The 5,940-nt window shown below is 52.5% G+C and overlaps 1 protein-coding gene across 2 annotated transcripts in view; it reads left to right on the top strand.

Moving 5' to 3' along the window:
• Nucleotides 1–5,940, top strand: part of ACVR1C (activin A receptor type 1C) — a 12,775-nt gene that overhangs the window by 829 nt on the left and 6,006 nt on the right. The gene's annotated exons all lie outside the window — the stretch shown is intronic.

The following is a 5,940-nucleotide window of genomic DNA, read 5'->3' as shown; positions in this document are numbered from 1 at the left end:
CGGGCTGGCGGCTGCCTGGTCACACTGCTCCCAGCTGCTTTCACACAGCAGCTCTGTGCACACAAACTGCAGCTCTGCCACAAACGGCAGTTTCCTGCCTTTCCAAGGGGTCCCAGCGCTGGCCTCCACGTCCTACAGCACTGTCCTAGGGCGGAGCAGTGGGGCACCCCAAGGCTCTGCCGGGACCCCTTTGGCCCAGGCAGTCTCAGCAGCCTGAGCCTGGGGCGGCCCTGGTGGACGGGGGCAGCCTGAGGGGCAGCTGCTCTGTGGTGCCACAGCAGTGCCACAGCAGTGCCACAGCAGTGCCACAGCAGCGTCCTGTCAGCAGGGCTGGGAAGGAAGCTGTGAGATTCCTGGTCCCAGTGAGAGGCAGGAAAAAGGCTGGCACTCCCAGGAGCGCCGTGTGTCACCCGGCTGGTGCAGTGTGCGAGGCTGCCAGGCTCAAAGCTGTGTAATGAAGTTGATTTGGTGCTTTCTAAAAATAAATATTTATGCTATTTTTAGCATCATTTTAGTTTAGTTTTTTTTCTTCTTTCCAAGATTTGGAAAGAAAATCCAAATTTTGTGTTTATTCTAGGCTTAAAAAAAAAGTTGTAAAATACACCATTTAATCAGATAATACCTTTTTGTATACTTACAATAGTGAGATATGTTGCAAGTAAGAAAGATGCAAATTAGCACACAATTTAAAATTATAACTCGAATTTAAGAAGCTATCATGTAGTTCTTAATGGAATTTGAAAGGCTGTTGCTGGGCAGACCATGGGGGAGCCTTGGGCACTGTCACCTCCTGGTGAACCCTGGTGCCAGCCTCACCTGTGCCATGGGCAGGAGTCAGGGTTGTTTAATTGGTGCTAAGGATGATTTGTACGATGCTTGTATCCCCTCAGACAACTGGCAATACAAGCATCATCAAGTCACCCCAAGACATTGTTTTTCTTTCAGCTGACCACAGAAGGGACACAGAATTGTGGTCATGCTCTAGAAATAAAGTGCCATGGTGGTTTTTCCAAGCCGGGAGGAAAGCTGCTATTTCTAGAGGAGCAGTGGAGGCACATCCGCTGTTCCAGCACTTGAGCTGGGACTTGCAAAACCTCTGGTTTCATATTTCAGTCCCAAAAAAAAGGACTGAATTGTTACCCTGAGCCCTTTGCTCCAAAGGTTCAGGGGAAGCTGTGTCAGTGGGAATGGTGGCAGTGCAGGGAGGTTTCTGTGCTGGAGCTGTGGCAGTGCAGGGAGGTTTCTGTGCTGGAGCTGTGGCAGTGCAGGGAGGTTTCTGTGCTGGAATGGTGGCAGTGCAGGGAGGTTTCTGTGCTGGAATGGTGGCAGTGCAGGGAGGTTTCTGTGCTGGAATGGTGGCAGTGCAGGGAGGTTTCTGTGCTGGAGCTGTGGCAGTGCAGGGAGGTTTCTGTGCTGGAGCAGCGGCAGTGCACTGAGGTTTCTGTGCTGGAGCAGCGGCAGTGCACTGAGGTTTCTGTGCTGGAGCTGTGGCAGTGCAGGGAGGTTTCTGTGCTGGAGCTGTGGCAGTGCAGGGAGGTTTCTGTGCTGGAATGGTGGCAGTGCAGGGAGGTTTCTGTGCTGGCCCTGCCCCACAGCCCTTCCTCACATGGCTGGAAGGGGCCTGGGGACAGCTCTGGGGCCAGCCCCTTGTCCCTGACATCCGACAAGTAGCATCTGGGACACACACCTGGGTAGGGAAGGTCTGCTGTGCCTTGTCTGTATTATCTATCTATCTATCTATCTATCTATCTATCTATCTATCTATCTATCTATCTCTGTCTCTCTATTTTTGTCTATTTCTATGTCTATCTCTATTCTATATCAATATCCTTATATATATATATATATCTACTCTTTTGTGCGTGTATATACATATATATATATATATATCTGCCTGCTGACTTACCTGCAGACCTGTCTATCTCCATTAAGCAAATTCTAGTTTAAAAGAGGAGCATGTGGGCATGAAAAGCTCGCCTTTAGGCAGGAGTGGCTCTCCTGGAGAGGGAGAAGCCCTGAGAAGGTCCAGCAGGGTGCCCACCCCTCTAGGTGAGGCAGGGCCTTTGTGTCCTCCTGGGACACAAACCCACCCTCAGCCCCTCTCCGTGGAGCTGGCCTGCCCCAGCTCAGAGGCTGGATGGGGCTGGGAGCAACCTGACTGATGGGGAACATCCCTGCCCATGGCAGAGGCTTGGAACCTGCTGAGTTTGGAGGTCCCTCCCTACCCAAAGCAGTGTGGGATCCCGTGACTGCAATTAGCAAAGTTCTGTGTTGTAGAGGCGTTCCTGGAGAGCAGTGAGAGGATGTCTGAGGGCAGAGAGCAGTGTGTGCTTTGGTGCCCGTGCCCGAATTCCCCTGGCAGAGCTGCACATGGCAATGCCCGCCTCACTGCCCCACAGGGCTCTGGGCTGGGGCTCGGGGGACAGCAGCTGACTTTTCCCTTGACGGTTTTTTTCTCCTTGGTTTTTATTTTTTCAGTGTCTGAAAATCTTTAAGGACAGATTAAACCTGCATCTCTGCTTTTATATCCTGCTTCTTGAGGGCAGGGATTTTATTGTGGCATATTGCATTAGCAGGTGAAAATGTTGACGTGCAGGATGAGTTTGCAGTAACTGGGTTTTTTTCTGTGTCACCCTGGATTCCTTTCCAGGCCTTTGCTGGTTTAACTGGGGTACTTTCTGCTCCAGCAGGTGATTTGAGATGTGCTTCTGCTGTCACAGCAGGGCTGAATGCTGCTGCCCCTAGGCACCTCCCCATGATAAATCACCCCTTGCACATCCCTCATTCTTGTTTTCTCTGCAGAGCTCACCACCGTGCCCTCAGCATGGAACAGGCTGCCTTGAGGAGCTGCTAATCAGACCTTGGTTTTTCCAGCTGTAGATTTGTGTCTCACAGGATTTTTGGGCCACATTTGAGATCTGGAAGACAAAGTTTGTGATCTCTGCCTCCCCTGCAATGGTGAGCAGAGTCTGTAGTCATGGTGGAAGCTGGAGAAACTTAATTTTAGACTCTAGCCCAAACTATATTTTGAAGTGGTTTTAAGTATTATGTAGAGCTGACTAGAGCCTCCCCATTAATAGAATTCAATAGATTTTCTTGCTACATTGGAAAGAGTATGTAATGTTTCCCCCTGAGCAGCCTGGGAACACACACAGTTTGGGGCTTTTGGGAGCCTTGCAGTGGAAGCTTTACAATGTCAAAAGCAAATGCTGTGTGTGAGAATGTCTTTTCCATTGGAGGGAAAAAATAAGTTTTTTTTGTTTCCTGCAAGTACTATTTTGTTGACAGAAGCTGGACCATAAGTGCACAGCGTTGTGAAACTGCTGAGTGCTGCCAGATGTGCTGCTTTTGGGTCACACCTGGCAATGCCTCAGCCTCTGTCCTGGTTAGTCAGTCCATGAGCAGAGCACTGAGCGTTGGTGTGCGGCACTGCACAGCGTGCAGGAGTGCTGGATGTGCAGCACCCTCACTCCTGCTGCAGCTGCTGGCCCTGCAGCCAGGGCAGGGAATGCACTCATTGCTGCAGCTGCTGCCAGGGCAGGGAATGCACTCACTGCTGCAGCTGCTGGCCCTGCAGCCAGGGCAGGGAATGCACTCACTGCTGGCCATGGAGCCAGGGCAGGGAATGCACTCACTGCTGGCCCTGGAGCCAGGGCAGGGAATGCACTCACTGCTGCAGCTGCTGCCAGGCCAGGGAATGCACTCACTGCTGGGGCAGGGGTCTGCACTGAGCCTGGGGCCGCTCTGTCAGCATGCCCTGCCCAGGCCCTGCCCACAGAGCAGCTCCTGCTGGTCAAACCTCCTGATGATTTTTATTTTGTCACTGTTTTTGTTACTGCAGTGGCCCAAGAACAAGAAACTCCTGTTTTGTCCATGTTGTGTTGTTTTCCAGCAGCTGGGGGGAAGCACTGACGCGGTGTGGTCAGCGTCTCCTGCCTGTTTGTCTTCAGCCGGGGAGGAACGAACCTCATTCCCACCGGGAATGACTCTGAGAGCCCTACAGGGAGCAGGCTGCCTTGGGTGGCTCAGGGGAAGTGCTGGACAGCCAGGGGACAGCTCGTGCCCTGTGCTGTGTACCCGCTGTGAGCCTGTCCTGCTGTCCTGCACAGAGCCAGTCCTGCTGTCCTGCAGTGTCCCCTGCACAGAGCCAGTCCCTGCGCAGAGCCAGTCCTGCTGTCCTGCACAGAGCCAGTCCCTGCACAGAGCCAGTCCTGCTGTCCTGCACAGAGCCAGTCCTGCTGTCCTGCAGTGTCCCCTGCACAGTCTGGGCTGGCTCAGTGAGGTGCCAGAGCTCCTGGGCTAGGGGATCCCTCCGTGCTGTACTCCCTCCCTGTTTCAGGGAAACCCCAGCCCTGTGGAAACAGAATGGAAAGGGTTTAGGAGATCCTGGCATGTCAGTTAACGAGCAGCAGTTCCAAGGAGGAATCCTGCTCATAAATCCTCTTACAAACTTCCTGGGTCACCCCTGGAGCAGCCTCCTGAAGTCATCAAAGGGAAACCTGTGAACAAAATGTACCAGCTTTGTGTTCAGGAGGGTTGGGGTTGTTCTGATGAACAGACATGTGGTACTGACTGCAGGGAGGCAGCAGTGGGTGCTGAGCCTGTTTGCTGCTGCCTTTGAGAGCCCACATCACCGTGGTCACTCTCAAACTCCAGGGTAAGTGTGCTTGAGGCCCAGCTTCTCCCTGAAGGGAAGGAGTGACCTGGCATGGGGTGGAGTTTGTGATCCTTAATCTCCTGCAGGTCTGACATCTCGTTTGTACTCACGGTTCTGAGCGTTGAGGGTTTTTTATGGCTCATATTTCTGGTTTGTTTCATTTGAGGGGAAAGCACTGGTTGATTTTTCTTTTAAAATTATTTCACGTTTTGGGGACATTAAAGGAAACATGTATGTGCTCCCGTGCAAGTGAATCCCTCAGCAGTGTCTTCCTAGAGCTTCTTGACATCGAGCTCCTTGGGTGGTGGTCACAATGCTGGCCTGAGACCAGAACAGAAGGCGTGTGGGGGAAAGGCTCCGTCACTTACAGACACGTGGTCTGTCCTGTCTGTCCTGTCTGTCCTGTCTCCTGGCCAGGACAATGGTGGGAAAGCATCGAGTGGAGGAAAGGAGACTCAGGGCTGCCCTCATCACTCTCTGCAGCTCCTGAAATGTTCCTGTGCTTAGCTGGGGCTGGGCTCTTTCTCCAGCAGCACTGACAGAGCCAGAGCACACAGCCTCAAGCTGCACCAAGGGAAATACAGGCTGGATAGCAGGAAAAAGCTTTTTGCAGCAAGGGCGATAAAGTTCTGGAGTGGCTGGCCAGTGAGGTGGTGGAGTCCCCATCCCTGGGTGTGTTTAACAAAGCCTGGATGTGGCACTGGGTGCCAGGGTTTAGCTGAGGTGTTGGGGCTGGGCTGGACTCGATGGTCTTGAAGGTCTCTTCCAGCCTGGTCATTCTGTGATCCTGTGTGATTGTGTGTGAATCTGTGTGATTGTGTGATCCTGTGTGATTCTGTGTGATTGTGTGAATCAGTGATTGTGTGATCCTGTGTGATTCGGTGAGTCAGTGATTCAGTGATTCTGTGTCATCCTGTGTGAATCTCTGAATCTGTGATTCTGTGTGAATCTGTGATTTTATGATTGTGTGATCCTGTGTGACTGTGTGATTGTGTGAATCTGTGATTCTGTGATTGTGCGATTCTGTGTGATTTTGTGATTCTATGTGATCCTATGTGATTATATGTGATTGTGTGACTGTGTGACGGTGTGACCTCTGCGGTGTCCCAGCCGTGCAGCCCAACGGGTCCCTGTAGCCCCTGTGTCACTCTCCCGTGTGTCTGTCTGTCTGTCCCAGCAGCAGCAGGGCCGTCGGGCGGCGCAGGGCGGCTGCGGGCGGCGCTGCTGGTGGTGCCGCTCGGGTCCGTGTGTCACTCTGTCTGTCTGTCTGTCTGTCTGTCCCA

This window comes from Geospiza fortis, unplaced genomic scaffold (assembly GCF_000277835.1).
Source record: "Geospiza fortis unplaced genomic scaffold, GeoFor_1.0 scaffold193, whole genome shotgun sequence".
Taxonomy (NCBI): Eukaryota; Metazoa; Chordata; class Aves; order Passeriformes; family Thraupidae; genus Geospiza; species Geospiza fortis.
This window is presented reverse-complemented; position numbering and strand designations above follow the sequence as displayed.